This window comes from Mustela lutreola, chromosome 7 (genome assembly GCF_030435805.1).
Source record: "Mustela lutreola isolate mMusLut2 chromosome 7, mMusLut2.pri, whole genome shotgun sequence".
Taxonomy (NCBI): Eukaryota; Metazoa; Chordata; class Mammalia; order Carnivora; family Mustelidae; genus Mustela; species Mustela lutreola.
The window spans coordinates 35,648,198-35,669,928 of NC_081296.1; the positions used below are offsets into that span (position 1 = coordinate 35,648,198).

The following is a 21,731-nucleotide window of genomic DNA, read 5'->3' on the forward strand; positions in this document are numbered from 1 at the left end:
ATTCTATAAACTCTCCGATGATGGCAAAACTATAAACTTTAGGGACGCCTGGGTGGCTCAGTTGGTTAAGCAGCTGCCTTCGGCTCAGGTCATGATCCCAGCGTGCTGGGATCGAGTCCCAGCCACATCAGGCTCCTTGCTCGGCGGCGAGCCTGCTTCTCCCTCTGCCTCTGCCTGTCATTCTGTCTGCCTGTGCTCGCTCTCCCCCCCCCCCCCCGCTCTGATAAATAAACAAAATCTTAAAAAAAAAAAAACAACTATAAACTTTAATTCAAAAGTAAAGCTTGCCAAACCTTGCACTAGAACCAAGAAGACTAATACCCTAATAGGTTCCACAGAACACTGCCTCCAGCTGTAGCAATAATCATAATCACTATGATAATGCTTTGAAATTTAATAGCCACTCTGATCTAATGACAAATATCATTCAAAATAAATTAGACTCACCTTTTAAACTACTCTTACAGAAACGGTGAGAAACAATTCTTGGTCTATAATAGGTGAAATTCTAGCACATGGAAGTGAGCAATAACATGCCTTAAATATAATTAAAAACAAAAAAGCATACCCAAGTACCAGGTACAAAATTCAAGGCTTTGAATCTCTTGAGTACTCTACAAACACCTTTAATTTCAAAAGTAGTGTAACAAAGAAAATCTCAAATAGGAAAAATAAGTGTATACTTAGTAATTAAAACTATTATCTCTGAAATTACCAAAAAGTTAATAACCAATTTTGAAAGTTTATAAATAACAGAAAGTAAAAGGAACCCAAACTGGGTGTAACAGCCAAAAAGGAAGCCTTTGTTGGATGCACAGGATTCTAGGAGTAGATCATGATACCAACTGAAAAGAGCATGGCAACTCATAAACAGAACTAAAGCACAGACACAAAAGATTCTTTAAGTGTTTCATCTTTTTAAAAGATGTTTAAGGAATATGAAAGCGTAATACCAACCTCTTCAACTAGCCAAGAAACGAAATAAAAACAGGAAGTATATATCTCCTATAGAAGTGCTGTCTCCTAATTCTGTGTATCATCAAGCCATCTCAAATAACAGTTCTATCCCACAAGACTATTAGTCCTAATGTTAGGGATCTTCCAACCTAATTTATAGATGTATCCAATTAGAATAGAGCAAACAGACTGCCATTGTTGGTGGTATCACTACAGAGGGTCCTTTACTCTTTCCTTATTTACTTTCTTTCTTTGCAAAATGGGAGGTTGCTCCCAATGGAAAATCTCTTTAGAGGGTCAACTATAAGACAGCACCAAGATACAAGGTTTTGTTATGATATCCAAAATGCCTCTTTGTAACAAATATATTTTCATGCTTTATGACATATTTTGATTTTTCTCTTGGTATTTATCATTGAAATTTCTGATATATGATCTAAAAATTAAGAAGAGCTTTTGAAAGATTCTCCTAAACAGGAATTGGTGCTTCCCTCAGTTGTCTCGTGACTTCTGGTTTCCTGGCCCTAGTTTCTCTATATTCCCTTGTGTCATTGCAACCAAGAGGTATCAGTTGGTACAAAATTTGGTAATAAAATGTCTACCCCTGCCACATTGTAATTACTCATATAGCTCTCTCTCTCTCTCTCTCACGGTCTTCCTAGAGAGAGAATGAAATACTTCCTAGAGAATGAAATACTTAATCTCATAAATTCATATCCCTAGTGTTGAGCATGAGGCTTGCACATAGTAGTCCCTGAGGGAATGCTTATTAAAACTTAATAATCACTGTAAAACCCTCTGGAGAAAAACAACGCTACTGTTTACTTGAATTTTATTTTTCAAGCTTTTCTAGACAAATAGAACATAACACCCAACAATTTGAGCTTTGTCTCTACAGTTCATTATTTTTCAAATCCAGGAGTTAAATAACCTTATCTGGACCAGCTAGTTCAGCCTCTTATTTCTTTGTACCCCAGTTTAAGACTTTAGAGGCAAACAATGAGCTACTTCTCAGAAGCAGGAATCACATCTTACTTATCTCTGTATTCCCAATACCTGGCTATGGAATATGGGCTCAATAAATGTTTGCTGAGTAAATGTATTATTAAATCAATCCACAGTATATTTTTCATACTGGCTAAAAGTAATTTCTAATATTGTACCCATAACCCATGTAGAAAAATCTTGAAATATTTGTCCCACAAGTGTTTGTAAGGCAATTTGGTGTGGAAGAGTGATGTGTCAAATTGAATTCAGTTCTTAAATCCCATGTAGAGTGAAATCTGGAAAGAAAAAAGAAAAACACCAAAACCAAAGCCAAAAAATAGTCTAGAATATATTCAGAAACCGTTGCCTTCGTGTGAGCATGGAAAAATAGGTGGAGTTGAGATGTTGAGAACTTTCATACATAGAAGATTAATGAGCAGTGATAAGGTCACTGAGGAGCCAGAAGCAGTTAACCGGCTTAAAATGTCTACATTTTCCAGGCAAATTAAGTTCCTAAGAGGAAGTGCTACCTTTCAGTTTTGGAACAGACTTCAAAAAGATATTTGTGAGGTCTTTGAATTCACTTTTCTTCAATAATAAACAAAATTTTCTCAGCTTTAAGTCAAAAGCTGATTTTTCTAACCAGGATCTGAAAATCCAGCTGTGTCTTACTCACTGCTTTTTTATGTCTCTCCCCCTCACTCCTAAGATCCTTTGATATGAATTTGGTTCATCCTGAAATATAATCAACATAAATTTTGTTAAATTTGTTTTGAAGAATAGAAGATTAAAAAAATAGTTACAATATAAAATAATAGTACAAATATAACACAAAATTGGTACTAACTTTAATTTTTAAAAAAGTAAACTATAACCATAGCCTAAAGATAACTTCTGTAGTTTAGAAATCTAACATATAGTTTGAATTTGTCTATTAGGTGTTCTAAATTGTAAGAGAAATAAGATCTCAATATTGCCCATAGACTATAAGAGATAAAATCTCCCACTTGCTCTGCCATTCCAGCCATCTGTTGAGCACTTAATATCCTCTTCTTGCTTCCCTGCCCTTCCTTCTCCACCCAAATTCATCTTTGGATTTTAGAGAATGACATATGAACCCCATCATTAGTGGCCAATTATTTTTGATAAAGGGATTCTTTAAAACATCAATAACAAACACTGTCAACTACTCTCATCAAAACCACACTATTCTGGGTCTTGGCAATCTTTTACATAGAGGGGTAGACACAGAAATTTTAAATTAAGAGAAACAGAAGAAAGGACACAAAATATCTCCAGTTGTAAATGAAATGCCAGAACCATTTCAAAATAAAGTCATACCTAGCTCATCAAAATGAAACTAGACTACATTTTCTCCTGGCATACATGAAATCTATGGCTTGAGCACTGTGTTTTGAGACTGCCTCTCTCCTTGTTTCCAGTTATACTTTCCATATGATGACAGCATTCTCTGAATGCAGGGAATATTTCTCTCACCACAGAAACTTCCTGGTTGGTAACGTAGGAGGAAAAAAGTCATTCTTGGCTGCTCCATCCAATATCCTAGCAATACTGAAAGGCCTACGCCATGTGAGACTGAGATGAGTCTGTATCTAAGAGTACCTCATTTATCCCAAAATACAGAATCAATCAGGTTTATATTCTTGATATTATTCTGTGTAGGAAGCAGCTTGACATGTGGGATGCATAAAACAAATAAAAAATTACCAGTGACAAATGAGCTCATGCGGTAGAGGCAGAGAGAAAAAAAAGTATTCTGTGTATTATATTTTGAAAAGCCTCAGAAATTATGTTCAGTCAGGCAAAATAATCCCAATCTTCAGAATATGAGAAGAAAATCCAAACACATCTGATGGGGCTCTTTGTTTTCCCCAATAATTAACAGTATTATCAGACAAATTATATTCTGAAAAGATCAAAAACAAATAAACATCATTTTAGAAATAATAACCAAAGTTTTTTTAAAGACTTTATTTATTTATTTATTTGACAGAGAGAGAGAGAGAGAGAGAGCGAGAGAGAGCCCAAGCAGAGGGAACAGTAGACAAAGGGAGAGGGAGAAGCAGGCCTCCTGCCGAGCAGGGAGCCCGATGGGGGGCTCAATCCCAGGACTCTGGGATCACGACCCAAGCCGAAAGCAGACACCCAACCGACTAAGCCATTCAGGTGCCCCCAAAGATTTATTATTATTATTATTATTATTATTTATTTATTTTTTTTTTGTAAGTAGGCCACCCGCCCAGTGTGGAGCCCAACTGGGTGAAGGGGAGGCTTGAACTTATGACCCTGAGATCAAGATCAGAGTTGAGATCAAGTGTTGGACATCAAGTGTTGAACACTTAACTGACAGAGCCACTTAGGTGCCCCCAAATATTTTCATACTAAAAAGTGTCCCCAAATGATTACCAACACAATGGTGTTGTTTATATTGATTTTTAATAATTACAGAATCAGATATTTGGATGTTAAGTTAAACTAATCCCTGTACTCAACAGAATACTGTTCTAAAGTAAATCATTGTTGGGGCAAGGATACGTTTAAAATGAAACCAGTTAAATAAATAAACAATGCAATGAATCACTGTAAATTCCTATGCCATCAAGATAAAAACTCAAACTAGGCTTTAATGTACTCTAGACACCTGTCTGCATTTCTTTAGCACTCATATTCCTCATAAATAAGAGGCAGATAATTAGGAAACCAGTTCCCTTTTAAAACACATATATAAATATATGTGACAATTGACCAACTTTAAATATTATGGAACATTATGTCAATAATAACAAAATACACTAAGACCATAATGAAATATTTATTTATTCAACAGAAAAGAAATAATAAGTACAGATTACCATTGGTTTCTTTAATGTCAACCCTGATAAACTAAAACATATATCAACTTAAGAAAAAAATCCAAACACATGCCAGATTTTCCTTTTGATATAATCAGAACCATTGTAAAGATTCTGTTTTAAGAAAAAAAAAAAAAAAACTTGCAATGTCATTATAAAAGCCAAGACTAAAATTAAGAGAGGTACTCACACTTGGAAGATTTAAGAATTAATTGGTAAGCACATAATGGAAGAAGGAATGCAAAGGCGTTAGTGGGGGGGAGGGGAGGGGGAGGGATAGGAGAAAAAGAAAAAACCCTCCAGCAATAACCGTCCACACTGACATCACCGATGATTAATACCACAGTTAACAGCACTAGTTCAACACTCTCACAGCTTCCTGAAGACCACTACTCTTTAATACCAGTGGAGATGACTCCAGTCTGATAACAGAAACTTCATTCTTCAAGAATATGGCAGAAGGTCATTTTACAATATACCACATATGGATTTTAATCCAAAACAACACACCCATTATTACATACATATTTTTTAAAAGCCTTCCAGATATCATCCCCCAGATATCATCATCTTTTTTTTTTCAACAACAAAAAAAGTATATCTACAGTTATGGGGATGAGAGACAATATATACAAAGCTTCTAGCACAGGGATCTTGCAAATATACAGTATATTTTCAATATACTGTAACACTGTACAATACACATCTTTAAAAAGAATAAAAAAGATGAGACCTGCGTTAAAGATCTAACATCCTGTAGACTGAATTTAGTAACTGATATTCTTTTCCTACTGCCTTCAAGAGTGCTCTGTATAAAATTATACTGTAACAAAATCACCAAGGGTTCTGTTCAGGACACAAGTTAAATTTAAAATATAAAATAGGGGCACTTGGGTGGCTTACTCAGTTAAGCATTTGTTTCTTGAATTTGGCTCAGGTCATATCTCAAGGTCATAGCTTTGAGCCTTGGCCAGTGAGTCTGCTTGAGAGTCTCTCCCTCTCTGCCGGCCCCTCCCCTGCCTTGTGTGTATGTGTGTAAGTGTGTGTGTCCCCCTGTGGGCACTCTCTCTTTCAAATAAATAAATACATCTTTTTAAAATTTTTGAAAAGTACGAAATAAATAAAGTAATACTTACTGGCTGCCTACCATACAGTAGGTATAATACTAGAGGCATAACAGAGCAAGTCAATAATATAGGTAGTCTTATTGATGAGCAAATTGAGGCTTTGACAGCTATTCATTCAACTAACTACTCAGTGGCAGAGCTGGAACTCAACCTGGGTCTGAATAGCAGGTTCTTTTCTTTCCAGTGACATATACAATTCATACAGAAGTAATTAAGAAGTTCTGAAAGCATAAACATTATAGGCAAGACAGTTGTTTTTGAAGCAACAGAATTATTTCCACCTAAGTATTCAGGAAGCAACACTGGCTTTAGATCATCAGAAAACAACTAAATAGGGGTGCCTGGGTGGCTCATTGGGTTAAACCTCTGCCTTTGGCTCAGGTCATGATCTCAGGGTACTGGGATCGAGCCCTGAGTCAGGCTCCCTGCTCAGCAGGGAGCCTGGTTCCCTCTCTCTTTGCCTGCCTCTCTGCCTACTAGTGATCTCTGTCAAATAAATAAATAAAATCTTTTAAAAAACCCCAAAACTAAATATCTACATTCCAATTGGGCAAACAAACAAATAAACAAAAAACCAAGTCATACATAACAACAGGTATTTACCACACAAGTTGCTCAGTAGGTATAGAAAGATACAGAAGGTATAGACAATTTTTTAGACTACAAAAACTACTCTCATGTGGTAAACTTTCTCAGAATGTAACATGGAAGAGAAAATTTTTCTCTTTTCCTATAAAAGAAGAAAGAAATCACATTTATTTTTATTAATTGACTAAAGTAGAGCCACAATGTAATTCTGCTGTTTCTGAAACTGGTAGTACCTCAAAACGAGTGTGCCTATGGATTTGCAATTTACCAGTAAAGCATGATTTCAAACCAAAATATAAATCAAAACAAAATTTTACCTTAGCCAATGTGCTGCTAATATTACTTGGGAAGGTACTCTCAAAGCAAAAAGCCCAAATTTCCATTTTCCATTTAGAAGACTAAACACTGCCAATGCAAGGGCTATTATTTTCAACTAATACAAAACTCAAGTTATGCTTCCAGATAATGAGAATTTTGTTGACTTATCATTTAAAAATTCAATCACCCAGATTATCTATAGCCAAATCCAAACTCTAATCTGAATTTCTTTTTTCCCCTCTCTGCCAGCCGGCACACTCTGGAACACTACAACTCTCACTGCGGTTAGACTGAATTGGTATAATCAAGAAAACCAGAAAGTTAAGTCAGGAAAGAAAATTCATAGTACCACATTCTAATCATTTGTACAAATGATTTTCAGGAAATCAGCAATACAACTCACATTCAATAGTAAAGATGACTGAGGCATAGCCATTCTACTGATCTACACTGCACAGTTTTTTGTCACTGAGCTATCCTGCATCAGTAATGAAGTAAGAAGAGCAGAACACAGAAGTAAAAATGTAATCTTGGGCATTAACTTTAACAATGATGTAATAAAACAGGTTTCTAAAGTTTATCTCACCAGAATGATAGGGCAAATGTTGAATACAATCCTCTCTACCTTGAAAAAGGTGAATTTCCTTCCTCAATCAGTTTCACTAGTAAATTAACATCTTAGTTCTAATTTAAAGGTTGGGCCTACTCTCCATCTGATTTACTAGACAGAGGGAATGCCTAACACTAAAAGGAAAGAAACATAATTCTTCAAACCTTAAATGCATACAATACTTTGAAATCAGAGGGGAAAACACAGTTTTTAAGCAGAAGTCAGTTTTATATTTTTTTCTTATTTTAAAAGTAATAGTTACAGAAAATTTGGAAAACCCAAAGGCATACAAAGAAAATACAAATCATCAGCAATCCCACCAGAGATAACTATTTACATGTTGATACATATATTCAATTATTTCTTCAAATAAGAGTTTGTGGCTATGTGCTATAAATTAGGAATCAAACCACTTCTCATCACTGGTCCAAGCTACCATCATGTCTTGAGAGGGTTATTATAATAGCCTCTGATCTCCGTGCTCCATTCCTGATCCTCTCCACTCTATTCTACACAAAACAGCAAAACAATTCTTTTAAATGCCAGTCATATTTCATTCCTTTATCAAAACCCAACAGTGGCTTCCAATCTCAAAGCAAATGGCCCATTTGACCACAGTAATGGCCCTCCATTTTCACCACCAACCTTTGTCTCCTCCTTACCTTATTTCCCACACACTTTCTCCATTGATTTATCTGCATCAACTGCACTAACCTTCATGGCTGTGCTGGAACACACACACATCTCTACCTCAAGTCTTCTGACTTACAATTACCTCCACCACGAATACTTTCCACCAGATATAAACATTGCTTCTTCTTAGCTTTTTTTTTTTTTTTTTTCCCAAATTTCGTTTTTCAGACTTCTCTGACCCACTTCATATAAAATTGCAAACTTCCCCCTTCTCTTCCCTTGGTATGCCCTATCTACCTTATCCTGTCATACTCTTCTCTAAAGCACTTATCACTAATTGAAAAATTATTTGTTGTTCTGCCTTTCCTGACCAGACTATAAATTCTGTGTAGGCAAATAAATGGTCATTTTAATTTTATGTTTTCCCCATGCAGTGCTCTATCTCTAGGTTCTAGAACAATGCCTGGGTTGTCACTAAGTATTTGTGAGTGAATGACTGAAAAACTACGAAAGTAACTAGGACTAGAGTGTGCCTAAAGTGAATATTCAGCTTTTATGATTTACTACTATCTGTTAAAGCATTCCTAATTTTTGAACAGTATTCCATTATAGATATATACTATAATAAATTCAATCAATTTTCTATTTTAAATATTTAGGTTGTTTCTGAATTTCTAGTATAATAAATATCCTTCTCTACACACCAAATACCCTAGAATATATATTTTTCTGCACAGCTCTGATAGTTTCTTTAGTATGATTATTTTAAGTAAGATTGTTGGGTCAGAAGGTACATAGATCACAAATCCTTTTTTCCCCCTTCTATACTGTCCTAAAGAATGGTTCTATCAATTTATTCTACACCTAGTGATATAAGACCATATTTCTCCTCACCAATAAAGAGTATTTGGGTCTTTTTATCAAAACACAAGAGCTGATTATGTTTCCTGAGCCTAAAAAGTAAGACTGGGTCTCTCAGTTAAGAGTCTGCCTTTGGCTCAGGTCATGATCCCAGGGTCCTGGGACCAAGCCCTGCATCAGGCTCTCTGCTCGGCAGGGAGCCTGATTTCCTTCCTCTTTCTCTGCCTGCCTCTGCTTACTTGTGATCTCTGTCAAATAAATAAATAAAATCTTTTAAAAAAATGTGTTTGACTCTTACTAAGTTTTTTTCCTAATAGAAAAGCTTGAGGAAAACATAAATTCTATTAGTTAATGACAGTGGCTGTTTCTAAGTATCATCTTCCATATTGGCATCTATTCTCAAATAGATTTATTTGAAGAGGTAAATATTCACTTGGATTTATAAACTCTAGGGTGGTTTTTTTCCCCCCAATGTAGCTGCTAACTAGAATACCCAAAAAATTTGATCTCAATATATTTACTTGGTTCAAATAGGTTTTCAAGCAATAATTTTCTTCCATTTTTAGGTCGATCAAAGTATCACCTATGAATAACAATTTACTTTCTTTTTCTAATGATTATGCCCCACCATGCAGTCTTTTGGGTCCTGACTACCTTTAGTCCTAGAAGAACAACTCCCATCTTGCTGGCCTTCTACCTGCTCTTCCTGCTTGTTTTTATTCCTCAGAAACAGAGGATATTTAGTGGGATTTACTCAGCATCTCTTCTACTTAGAGCCCAGACAGTCACCTCTTTCATGGGAGAATTTAGAGGTTGCCTCTCTGTGCCACCATCAATTCAGTTTCTTTCATAATGTTGTTAGCAGAAATGCCTCCAAATTTGAAAAGTCCAGAAGAATATACTTTAATATTTCTCATTAATTTTGAGTCAGTAATGTTTTCTATTATTTATCTGAAAATGCATATGCTCTCTTTCTGAAATTCCTATTATTTGTACATTTTATCTTCTGACTTTTCCTCCATTTGTCTTATTTTCCAATAATTTTTATTTCCCCAACTTTTGCCTTTATACTTTGGAAAATATTTCACAAGTTTGTCTTTCTCACTGTCTAATTTTCTATTCACTGCATCCATTGCAGATTTTTTTAAAAAGATTTTATTTATTTATTTGACAGAGCGAGATCATAAGTAGGCAGAGAGGCAGGCAGAGAGAGAGAGGAGGAAGCAGGCTCCCTGCCAAGCAGAGAGCCCGATGTGGGACTCGATCCCAGGACCCTGAGATCATGACCTAAGCCGAAGGCAGAGGCTTAACCCACTGAGCCACCCAGGCGCCCTCCTAGCAGATTTTAATTTGGTAACTATATTTTCCATCCCTTACAATCCCATCAGATTGCTCTCTTCTTGTAACTGCTATTCAGCTTTCACGGCTTTTAATGACTGGATCTTTTTTTGGAACACAAACCTCACTAGATTACTAATTGGGAGATTAAGCGATCTGGGGAGAGTGGATAGGCACCTTCCAGGGGGGTACTAGCCGCAAACTCTGGGTCTCTGAACACTATTTGTACTAAGTACAAATACTTCTGGTCTAAGAGGCAAGAGAGAAATTTAAATATTGTGATTTGTGAGACCACTCATCAAGATGTTGCCCCTCCAAGTTAATATATTTTTTAACTTATTGGGTATATTTTATTTTTATTATTATTTTTTTAAGTAATCTCTACAACATGGGTATAGAGATCAAGAATTGCATGCTCTACTGATTGAACCGGCCAGATGTCCCTGTCCCTCCCAGGTTAGGAGTTCTCTTACCTTGGAGAACTGCCTACCAAAAATTATCCTGAGTGTTTTGGCATATGAGCAGCCTCAAGCTCTAGTTTCTAAGACATATCCAAGTTTCTTCCCACCTATTTATTTAGCTACTGGTCTTTTCAACTGGAATTGAGTAAAGATTGGGAAATGTGTTTTGTCTGCTATTTTGCCTAACACTATTATCTGTATTCTTGCCATTATACATCACACTGGCTCTTACTACATTTAATTAATTCATACTTCTAGGTAGTATTTTCTGATTTCCACTTTACCAATTCAAAGGGACTTATAACATGCCTCCCAATCATTACACTGTAGAATGCAAACACCACACTAACAACATTGCTCCCTAGGGAATCTTTTACCAAGGCAGGTAGGATGATGGACTGGTGGGACCCTGAACGGTCACCATTTATAGACCAGGTACCTATAAGTCTTGGTTTTATTTTACGTTATTTTTATCTTTTTTTTTTCCTAAGAATGAGAGAGAGAGAGACAGAGCATGTGCTCAGTGGGGAGAAGCAGAGGGAGAGAGAGAAACAGAATCTTTAGAAGGCTCCATATCCAGCACAGTGCCTGACTGGGCGGGGGGGTCAACCTCATGACCCAAGACAAAATCAAATGTTGGACGCTTAAGCAACTGAGCCACTCAGGCACCCCATAAGTCTTAATTTTAGAAAGAAAGGTAGAAAGAATAACAGTGACCCAAGGAGGGCTGCTATAACCAGAATCAACTTCTCACAGAAGAAGCAAAGAGATCACCCCTAAAAGATAACCACAAAGTACTGTACACTTTTGTCCCACAATCAAAGAGCTTTAGGTGCAGATTCTGTCTCACTCACATTTGTATTACAAGAAACATGCTAGGCACAAAGAATCTAATATTCACAGCTTGCTGAGCTAAACAGACTGAGTTATTTGGCAGTGAGGGCTCACCCTTATATTCTCTCATAAAAAAACCTCCCTTTATAGGGACCGCTATCAGGAACCAAGGCAGCTTTTCCATTCATGAGTACCTTTTCAGTAGAGGGCTGATAGTAAACTACTTTGGTTTTACTTTATTCATAGTTTATCAGTTCATGTCCATCAAAGCAACTCTTCAGGCAAGTTTGGTTGCCAAGTTGCTTACGGGGAAAATGGTCTGAATCTTCATGTACAGCTCTAAAAAGAATAACCTGGTTGTTCTATAGAACAATTTGGCAATACTTAGTAAACTTTGTAATGGACTCCCAACAATCCACCAATACCACTCCTCAGCATATATCTCCATTAAATAAAATAAAGACTATTATTGCAGCGTTGTTTATAGTACATAAATGTCACTAGGGGAGTATATAAGTAAGATGCATATGGAGTATGCCTGGATAAGAGCATGCACATGATAGAAAACTCTACAGCTGTTAGAAGTAATGAACCAGAATTACACACAGCAACAAAGATAGATCATTTAAATATAGGGCTGAATTTAAAAAGATAATATAAAATGAGATGTACAGCCAAAGGCTATTTATGAAAATTAAAAACTTATGCACAGAAAACACTACATATCTTCCAAAGATACACAAATATCTGGAGACATATACTAACTAGATTGGAATGGGTATTTATGAGAGGAAGCAAAATGAGTAGCGATAGGTAAATAGAAAGATGAAGACAACAAAATAACAAATCAAGAGATGGGTCTAGCCCTCAGAATGCCAGCAGTGAGAAACATGATTCTATACTCCTGAAGTGTGGGAAACAGGGGAATAAAGGACATTCAAAGAAAATCAAATGGGACAAGACAATACAGTCATGAGAGCTCTACTTTAAAGAAAAGAAAAAGAAAAAGAAACTGTTCTATATATGCTAAGACAAAAGTAGTATCACTAACTTTTTAAGAAGCCAGGAGTATTTCACTTAAGAGAAAAAAAATTTCAGTAAATATTGATTTTTAAAAATCAAGAAATGGGGGTGGCATGGGTGACTTAGTCAGTTAAGGCCTGCCTTCAGCCCAGGTCATGATCCCAGAATCCTGGGATTGAGCCCTGCATCAGGCTCCCTTCTTAGCGGGGAGGATGCTTCTCCCTCTCCCTCTCCCTCCTGCTCCGCTTCCTTGTGTTCTATCAAATAAATAAATAAAATCTCTAAATATAAAATAATAAAATCTCTAAAAATAAAAAATTAATAAAAATAAAATAAAATCAAGAAAGAATAATCACTGAGATTATAACCAATAACCTAAAGTAAGTACATAACCTAACTCAGAATTTGACTATTTGTCTGAAATTAATAGGTCTATAACATTCTGAGATTAATCTGTGTACATCATCTGTAATATAAAGACCTTGAATGTAAAATCCCAAACAGAAAATACACTATACTCTGGCACAGAAAATCTATACTAACTCAATTTTTAATCTATTCCCTTATCTTAGAGATCATGTTACAAAACATTTGCTAGGACCAATTCCTGAATAAGATGGTACCTAAAACCATGGCATCACATAAAAAATGAAACTATAGAAAATTTAGAAGAAAAAGTCATTTTTCAGTGCCCCTTTATTAGTACAGCACCAATATGAACAGTTTTAATAGAAGAGAGGTGAGGAGACAAAACCTGGAACATGTTTCATCCTTGAAGAGGACACAAGGGGAGAAACCATTTCAGCATTTCATGCAAGAGTTGAGTTGGAAGAGCAGGGGCTTGAAGGTCACTTCTCTTGGCATATTAGGCTGTTCTCATTAAATTACAACCGAATCTGCCAATGATGGTTTACAACATAATAGATTTTTCAAGATGTCAATAGAAAAATAATCTGGATTGGAAATATCATTATACAGCTTTCTGGAACCTATAATAAATTATCCTGGGGGAAAAGGGAGGTCATTATTTTTCAAATGTGCACAAACAGTAGAAATTCAAATTGTTTTTTGTTTTTTGTTTTTTTATTTTTGTTTTTTGCTACAGAACTCAAAACTATACACCAGTTAAAGGTTATAAAATGAGCAATAATAATCAAATCAACAGTGACATGTTAGTGTGTACAATTAACACAGTAGACAATGGGAGTACCTTCTCTAAAGATCGCAATCTTGTATGGTACAGACTTAATTTAGGCCATAAAACATTCTACAAAGAATTGACAGTTTCTGCTTATACTGGGTGAAACTGGCTGATAGATCAGCATATATAATTAGGTTCAACCTTCCTTCCCCCTACAGGAATCAAGTCAATTTCCGCAAGCTAGGAGAGGAAGCTAGCTACACCTTTACCTCCAGCCTGAATTGTAGAGATCTTCTGATTAAACCTACAAATGGTGGTGTTCTCTTCAGAAACTGGTGGTTATAGTAAAGGAAACCCACAACTTAAAAAGAGCCCTCAGAAAGATATCTATAAAAGGTAGGCTCACCAAATAGCAGCACAGTTTAAATAATTAAGTTTCTCTAGTTTCTTTGGTATCCTTAACAGGGCAGCTGCAAAACACCCTACCAATGATCTAATAAACCTGTGTGTGCATTCTAAAAAGCCCCCTCAAACACACACCAAAAAATTTTCCTAAAATAAAAAAATAGCACCTTACATATTAATTTAGTAAGACTGCTAAAAAACATGCTGCAATATAGATATTAAAGATACAATATTCCAGCATTGAAAAATTTAACCCTTAGATCAGAACTAAATTTATTTGTGCTAATAGGGCAAACCAAGGTAAAATTAGAACTTATAATAAATTCTCTAACATTATATACCTCTCAATTAACATATTCTTTCCTATAGTTAAAAAAATCCTCTTAATCATAAAATCAATGCAGTTTTGAAATAAACAAGTTGATAAAGTATATGTACTATACATAATGTTAATGTGATATTTTAAAAACTTGAAAAATAATCCCAATTATACACAGTATTATATGATATAATGTATACACTATTGTATATATGGTATGCTATATAAATAATATTTAACAGTACCATATGATACATAAATATTTAATAAACTATAAAAACATTGCATGGATTTGAAAAATACCAAATTGATAGAATTGATTACTTCCTAGAAGAGGGATAAGATTAGGAGGAATTTACAGGGGTTTCAACTTGATTTTAAATTTAATGTAGATTTATAAGGTAAAATGTTAATGTTTTATAAGGCCATTTGCTAGGTACTTTATATATGGGTCATTATACTAGTTTTCATATCACTCTGTATTTGTGAAATATTTTCAAATTTTTAAAAAATTTGAAATTTACACAAAATTAACTCAAAAGGGATCAAAAACTTAAATGTAAAACACAAAACTGCAAACTTCTGGAAGATGACACTAAAAACAAAACAAAAACTAGGTGACCTTGGGTTGGTGACAAGTTTTTAGATAAACACCAAAAGCTTGACCCAAGAAATTAAGGAACGTCATTAAAATTAAAAACTTCCGGGATACCTGGGTGGCTCAGGGGTTAAGCCTCTGCCTTCGGCTCAGGTCATGATCCCAGGATCTTGGGATCGAGCCCCGCATCACATCGGGCTCTCTGCTCAGCAGGGAGCCTGCTTCCTCCCCGCAACTCCCTCTCTGCCTGCCTCTCTGCCTACTTGTGGTCTCTGCCTGTCAAATAAATAAGTAAAAAAAAATAAGTAAAAATAAGTAAAATAAGTAAGTAATAAATAAGTAAGTAAATAAATAAAGAAATAAGTTAAAAAAACTTTTTTAAACTTCCACTCTACAAAAGACATGGTTAATGGAAAGACAAGCTACATAGTGGGAAAAATATATCTGCAAAAGACATATCTGATAAAGCACTGTTGGGACACATCCATGGCTCAGTCAGTTAAGTGACTGACTCTTGGATTCTACTCAGGTCATTGTCTCAGGATCATGAGATCAAGCCCTGAGTCAGGATCCATGCTGGGCATGGAACATGCTTAAGATTCTGTCCTCCTTCTGCTCCTCTCCCTGCCTCTCTCTCTAAAAACAAAAACAAAAACAAAAACACTGTTATCCAAATATACAAAGAACTCTCACACTCAACAATAACAAAAACATGATTAAAAACTAAACAAAAAGGGCATCTGTCTGGCTCAGCTGATGGAGCATGCAACTCCTGACCTCTAAGTCTTGAGTTCAAGTCTCATGTTGGATGTAAATATTACTTTAAAAAGAGAGAAAAAGTGGATAGGGCTAGTTTCAGCTCAGGTCATGATCTCAGGGTCATGAGATGGAGGAAGGCATGGGGCTTTTTTTTCTACACAGAATCCACTTGAGCAGCTCCTTCTTGTCCCTCTGCCTCTCCCCCTGCATGCACATGGGCTCTCTCTCTCTCTCAAATAAATAAATATTTCTTAAAAATACTTTAAAAGAAGTGGACAACAGATCTGAACAAACAGCTAACCAAAAAAGATTTAAGGACAGAATATAAACATATGAAAAGATGCTCAACATCAAATGCCATTAGGGAACTTCAAATCAGAATAACAAGAGGGATGCCTGGGTGGCTCAGTCAGTTAAGCATCCAACTCTTGGTTTTGGCTCAGGTCATGGACTTGGGGTCTTGAAATCAAGCCCCACATTCAGTTCCACACTAAGCGTGGCATCCACTTGAGATTCTCTCTCTTCCTCTCCCTCTGCTCCTCTAGCCCCTGCTCATATGCACACTCTCTCTCTCTTAGGAAAAGAAAAGATACCACACTACATACATTTTAGAATGGCTAAAATTCAAAACATTGACAACCCCAAATGCTGCCAAGGATGTGGGGCAACAGGAGCTCTCATTCATTTTAGTGGGAATGCAAAATGGTAAGCTACTTTGCAAAAACAGTTTGTCAGCTTCTTACAAAGCGAAATTTAGTCTTACTATATGATCCAAAATCAGGCTATGATTTGAGAACAAATGTCCACAGAAAAATCTGCACACGAGTGTTAATAGCAACTTTATTCATAATCGCCAAAACTCAGAAGCAATCACGATATCCTTCAACTGCTGAATGCATACATTGTAATAAATCCACACAGTGGAATATTATACAGCAATAAAAAGGACATATCAAGCTGCATAAAGACATGACAGAAACTTAAAAGCATAATACTAAGTGAAATAAGTCAGTCTGAAAAGACTACATCATATATGAGTCCAACTATTTGGCAGTCTGAAAAGACAAAACTACAGAGATGGTGAAAAGATGAGGGTAGTGTTAGGAGTACGGGAGCAAGTGGAGGAGGGATGAATAAGTGGAACATGGGATTTACTGATCACTGAAACTATTCTGTATGAAACTGTAATGATAGACCCATGACATTATGAATTTGTCAAAAGTCATGAAACTGTACAACATAAAGAATGAACCTTAAAGCAGACTATGAACTTTATAATAATATATTAATATTAGTTAATTAATTATAACAAATAAATATTCTATTTCAACCCTAAATAAGTGTACTGCAAAGTTCAATTCCAGCACTAACCACCCAGAGGTACTACAGCATCCACAAGTACAAAGGGCATTATTTCAAACAAGACTGCATTTATTTAATTTTATTTTTTTAAAAGATTTATTTATTTATTTATATGACAGAGAGAGAGAGATCACAAGTAGGCAGAGAGGCAGGCAGAGAGAGAGGAGGAAGCAGGCTCCCCGCTGAGCAGAGAGCCCTATGCGGGGCTCGATCCCAGGACCCTGAGATCATGGCCTGAGCTGAAGGCAGCAGCTTAAGCCACTGAGCCACCCAGGCGCCCCAAGACTGCATTTATTTTAAATGCCAGCTGTACTTCAGGGGTCCCCAGGCCACCAGCATTTCCAATCAAATGACCATAAATTCAGGGATTCCTATGCTCTTCAGTTTGATAATTTGCTGGGACAACTCACAGAACTCAGGAAAGCATTATACATATAATTGTAGTTTTATTATAGAGGAAACACACAGGCAGGGTCTGAGGTGGAGGGTGGAGGTCCCCAAATGAAGGATTTCCATGCCCTCTCCCCATGAGTCCATGTGTTGTCCTCCCAGTATATCAGTATATTCACCAATTAGGAGGTCTCCTTTGGTATCCAGAGCTCTTATTTGGATTTCATTAAATAATCATGAATTATTAAATCACAGGATGATCACATGACTGAACTCCATCTCCAAATCTTATCCACCTCCTATGAGGTCAGACTGGCCTGAGGTCCCAAGCTGCTAATTATATGGTTGCTATTTCCGGTGACCAGACCCCATCCTGTAGCTATCTAGGGATCCACCATAAGTCAGTAGCACAACAGTAGCACAACAAACACACAGCTCATTCATCCAAAACCTAAGTTAATACTCTCATAGAAGAAACTTCTGATTCAAAGCACAATTTAATGACACAAACTTTTAGTTTCATGAAAGGCCAGAGATTATAAAGCAATGAACAGAAGGGAGTATTGATCAGAAGGTGACTTTTATGGGGAGCACAATTAGCTCAAATTCTGAAAATAAACTTTATCAAAAAGGAGAAAAGCAGGCCTGTGAGTCAAGATGGTAGAGGAGTAGCAGACTGAGTTGACATCAGGTCACAGAAGTCCCGTTAGATAGTTATCAAACCATTCCAAACACCTACAAACCCAACAAGAGATCGAAGAGAAGAAGAGCAATTGTAGAAACAGAAAATCACCACTTTCTGAAAGATAGGACTTGTGGAGAAGTGAAGCCGAAGGGGTGGAAAGATAGACCACGAGAGGAGGGGCCGGCTCCCAGCAAGCGTCAGACGGCGGAGCACAAAATTCGAACATTTAAATGTCTGCTCCACTGAGGGACATTGCTCCAGAGGCTAAGCAGGGATGGAGCCCTCGCAGGAACAGTGTGGTCTCAGGTCCCGCAGGATCACAGAAGGATCGGGGTATCTGAGTATAACAGAGCTCACAGGTATTAGAGAGGGAAAGCGAGCTACAGAGAAGGAGCCGTGGAGTGAGCTCTCAGTTTGGGATTACCGTAAACTGTGAACCACGGCACAGTTAGGTCACTGCTCTTCGAGCAGGGACCCCAAAAGTGGCAGATCCAGGGAGACTCGCTTCCTCCTCCAGGGGGAGCAGCACAGAATGCATGGAAGGAATCTGATGGATTTGGAGACTCCAAACAGAGCCATGTGCCAGAGACATAAATGCTCGATCACAGGCCAGGTGAGCTCAGAGCATGCCGGCGACCAGGGAGATGGGAGTGATTGATGGCTTTTCTCCGAGGGCCCACTGAGGAGAGGGGCCCCAAGCTCTCAGCTCCTCCAGCCGGAGATTGGAAGACCGCCATTTCATTATCCTCCAGAGCTCTATGGAAAGAGTTCAGGGAACAAAAGCTCCCCAGAGCGTACCCCAGCATATTACTTAGCCCGGGGCCCTAGCAAGGGCAGTGCAATTCTGCGTTGGGCAAAGATCAGCTGCATTTCTATACATGAACAGCAAGACAGAAGAAAGAGAAATTAAGGAGTCAATCTCATTTACAATTGCACCCAAAACCATAAGATACCTAAGAATAAACCTAACCACAGAGGCAAAGAATCTGTACTCAGAAAACTATAAAGTACTCATGAAAGAAATTGAGGAAGACACAAAGAAATGGAAAAATATTCCACGCTCATGGATTGGAAGAACAAATATTGTGAAAATGTCTATGCCACCCAAGCAATCTACACATCTAATGCAATCCCTATCAAAATACCATCCTTTTTTTTTTCAAAGAAATGGAACAAACAATCCTAAAATTTATATAGAACCAGAAAAGACCTTGAATAGTCAGAGGAATGTTGAAAAAGAAAGCCAAAGTTGGTGGCATCACAATTCCAGACTTCAAGCTCTATTAATTACAAAGCTGTCATCATCAAGATAGTATGGTACTGGCACAAAAACAGACACATAGATCAATGGAACAGAATAGAGAGCCCAGAAATAGACCCTCAACTCTATGGTCAACTAATCTTCAACAAAGCAGGAAATAATGTCGAATGGTTTTAAAAAGAGTCTCTTCAACAAACGGTGTTGGGAAAATTGGACAGTCACATGCAGAAAAATGAAACTGGACCATTTCCTTACACCACACACAAAGATACAGTCCAAATGGATGAAAGACCTCAATGTGAGACAGGAATCCATCGAAATCCTTGAGGAGAAAACAGGCAGCAACCTCTTCAACCTCAGCCACAGCAACTTCTTCCTGGAAATATCGCCAAAGGCAAGGGAAGCAAGGGCAAAAATGAACTATTGGGACTTCATCAAGATCAAAAGCTTTTGCACAGCAAAGGAAACAGTCAACAAAAACAAAAGACAAAAAAAAAAAAAAAAAAGACAACTGACAGAATGGGAGAAGATATTTGCAAATGACATATCAGATAAAGGGCTAGTGTCCAAAATCTATAAAGAAGTTACTAAACTCAACACCCAAAGAACAGATAATCCAATCAAGAAATGGGCAAAGGACACGAACAGACATTTCTGCAAAGGAGACATCCAGATGGCGAACAGACACATGAAAAAGTGCTCCACATCACTCGGCATCAGGGAAATACAAATCAAAACCACCATGAGATACCACCTCACACCAGTCAGAATAGCTAAAATTAACAAGTCAGGAAATGACAGATGCGGGTGAGGATGTGGAGAAAGGGAAACCCTCTTACACTGTTGGTGGGAATGCAAGCTGATGCAGCCACTCTGGAAAACAGCATGGAGGTTCCTCAAAAAGTTGAAAATAGAGCTACCCTATGACCCAGCAATTGCACTACTGGGTATTTACCCTAAAGGTACAAATATGGTGATCTGAAGGGGCATGTGCACCCGAGTGTTTATAGCAGCAACGTCCACAACAGCCAAACTATGGAAAGAAACTAGATGTCCATCAGCAGATGAATGGATAAAGAAGAGGTGGTATATATATACACAATGGAATACTATGCAGCCATCAAAAGAAATGAAATCTTGCCTTTTGCGATGATGTGGATGGAACTAGAGAGTATCATGCTGAGCAAAATAAGTCAATCAGAGAAAGACGATTATCCTATGATCTCCCTGATATGAGGAATCTGAGCAGCAACGTGAGGGGCTTGGGGAGTAGGGAAGGAAAAAAATGAAACAAGATGGGATCGGGAGGGAGACAAATAATAAGTGACTCTTAATCTCACAAAACAAACTGAAGGTTGCCAGGGGGAGGGGAGTAAGGGAGAGAGTGGTGGGGTTATGGACATTGGGGAGGGTATGTGCTATGGTGAGTACTGTGAAGTGTGAAAGCCTGACGATTCACAGACCTGTACCCCTGGGGCTAATAATACATTATATGTTAATTTTAAAAAAAAAAAAAGGAGAAAAGCAGAATGTAATGTTTGCTAACATTGAGGCATACGTGACTACAAAACTCAGAACTAGCATACTATTCATATAAAACCCACTTACATCTATTTTTAAAATGAATATACTGGTTATGGCACATAGAAATGGTTAACATCTTCTATCACTGTCAAGAGCAACACACGCTGAATGAATTAAACAGTTGGTGAATAAAATGGAAAGGAGATCAAGTCACATTCTTTCCAAAACCTGCCCTTTCCACAGGGTTAACTGAAAGAGCAAGGACTCAAAATCTGTGCTATAAACCAAAGCTCTGAGGGTCAAAAATTATATTTTATAGAATTGTCACTTTCCTCACCAACACCAATAAATAAGTTATTAACTCTACCCTTTTGGCATAATAAAGTCATTTCAATAGAACTAAAAGAGCTACAGTTTCAATGTCAACTCTTCTGAAGATAAACACTGCTGCTGTGCCTCAGAATTTAAATTGCTGCAGCAGGTCATTAGTCTGTTCTATCCTGTTGACACATTTCAACTCATTTTATAAACCTAGATTTGTTTCTCTTCTATAATCCTTGAAAAAAATATTTATGGGAAGGCAATTTCATTTTGCTAGGCTGACAGAGACTGTCCCCTGGGGAAGGGGCCAGCTCAAGCGGGACTGAAGCAGCTGTTAGGAGCCAATTTTCATACCT

General features: G+C 37.1%; 1 protein-coding gene across 5 annotated transcripts in view; it reads right to left on the reverse strand.

The window, feature by feature from the left end:
- PEAK1 (pseudopodium enriched atypical kinase 1) overlaps positions 1-21,731 on the reverse strand; it is a 319,580-nt gene that overhangs the window by 222,607 nt on the left and 75,242 nt on the right. The window contains exon 3 of one of the 5 annotated variants that reach the window (XM_059180299.1): positions 2,621-2,679. The exons of 3 other annotated variants lie outside the window; for them this stretch is intronic. The gene's annotated coding sequence lies outside the window, so the exon portion shown is untranslated. Of the gene's footprint in view, positions 1-2,620; positions 2,680-15,187; positions 15,350-21,731 lie in introns of all 5 variants that reach the window. One more of the 5 variants, XM_059180301.1, reaches the window with a different exon arrangement.